The sequence below is a fragment of the Octopus bimaculoides genome, chromosome 8 (genome assembly GCF_046866305.1).
Source record: "Octopus bimaculoides isolate indiv1 chromosome 8, ASM4686630v1, whole genome shotgun sequence".
NCBI lineage: Eukaryota > Metazoa > Mollusca > Cephalopoda > Octopoda > Octopodidae > Octopus > Octopus bimaculoides.
This window is the reverse complement of record NC_142935.1, coordinates 14,121,475-14,123,147: the sequence shown is the minus strand read 5'-3', so window position 1 is coordinate 14,123,147 and position 1,673 is coordinate 14,121,475. Positions and strand designations below refer to the sequence as shown.

Here is a 1,673-nt window from a genome sequence, read left to right as displayed (position 1 = left end):
TGGTCATAGAGAATAGATAAATAGTACAAGACAGCTGTCTAGTAGTGTTCATTATCATAACACTTCTGATGAAGAGATTTAACATTTTACTACAGAGACAAGCTTTCTTCCCAATCACTGTCTTACAATGCACAAAAAATCTGAAGTTTTGTTTAAAAAGCCGTCAGTATTTAATTGTAAAAATTGATTTAAAATGGAAAATAATGCACCTCATAATAAAAAGGTCTATATACAAGTTCATAGGCGCAGGTATGATTGTGTAATTAGAAAGCTTTGCAATCACATGGTTTTAGATTCAGTCTCACTGGACGTCACTTTGGTCTACTATAGGCCTACGTTAACCAAGGCCTTGTGAGTGAATTTGGTAGACAGAAACTGTATGTACGTTAATGTGTAAGCCTGTGTGTTTGTTCCCCACCACCAACAACTGATAACTGGTGTTGGCTTGTTTATGTCTCTGTAACTTAGCGGTTCGGCAATAAGCATCAATAGAATAAATACCAGACTTTAAAAATAATTTGTTCAGCTAAATCCTTTAAGTTGGTGCCCCAGCACGGTCGCATTCCAACGACTCAAAGAAGTAAGGTAACAAAATCAATGACTTTAGCACGAAGTAGAATGAAAAATCAAATAAATTTTATAATCCAACGCAAAAAATATTCTGGAGATGCCGGGGATCGAACCCGGGGCCTTTCGCATGCAAAGCGAACGCTCTACCACTGAGCTACATCCCCCGATTGAAATTATGTTCGTTATTTTACCTTATTATTCTTAATATTACTAATGCTTTTCAAAATTTCTGATGTATACCATTAATATTTTTACTGATTACAACATTTGTGATTGATATTCGAAAAATTTAAATAAACGTTCCTCGCCATGTTCTTGATTTTTTTTGTATTACACACCCACTATTTAAGGTAGTTGCTGATGAGGAAACTAGATTATCGATAATCGATAAAAAGAAAAGAGCTAGTGCATCTATACATAATTTTAATACGTAGCTACGTGTTTGTCTAAAATGTAACTAATGTCTTCATATTTGTATGTTGTCAACCGAATATTATAAAATGGACTATTCCAAGCTTCGTCAGTTTTAATTCCTAATTCACGAAGTAAAATGATCTCTTGCTCGAGAAGAGTTTTAAAAATCAATTATTTCCTCTTTTTTTAGAAAAGAAGAAGCAAAAGGAAATCTATTAAATTTACTACTGTTAATTATTTGGGAGTTTGCATGTATCTAAATCAACTACGAAAAATTAATTGCCAAAAATTATTTACGGAAGGTTGTTCGTGCCATAATTTAGTATGCAACACATTTACAGTAATTAGGGAGAAATGTAGGCCACACCAGAGAACGATGAAGAAATATACGGAAAACAGGGGAAAATACATACAAAGGACGTGAACATGCTTATCCCTTATCAATTATCAACTAAAAATCATCACAATTTTGATGCCTTATCGATAATATTGTTCAATTTGACAGCGTCAACAGCAAAATGCTGCTGGGGGGTTTAAATGAGTGACCATGAAAATAAATGCAAAAAAAGACGGGGTCTCTTGATTGAACGATGAAAAGAACGAATTGTGACGAAACTATATAAAACGAAAAGACAAGGGCTAACGAAAAATATATAATAAACGACACGCACATCCCTCTACAGACATAT

General features: G+C 33.8%; 1 non-coding gene across 1 annotated transcript; it reads right to left on the bottom strand.

The window, feature by feature from the left end:
- Positions 1-662: 662 nt before the first annotated feature.
- Trnaa-ugc (transfer RNA alanine (anticodon UGC)) lies at positions 663-734 on the bottom strand. Its single transcript has one exon. It is a non-coding gene; the product is annotated as a tRNA-Ala (tRNA).
- Positions 735-1,673: the final 939 nt, after the last annotated feature.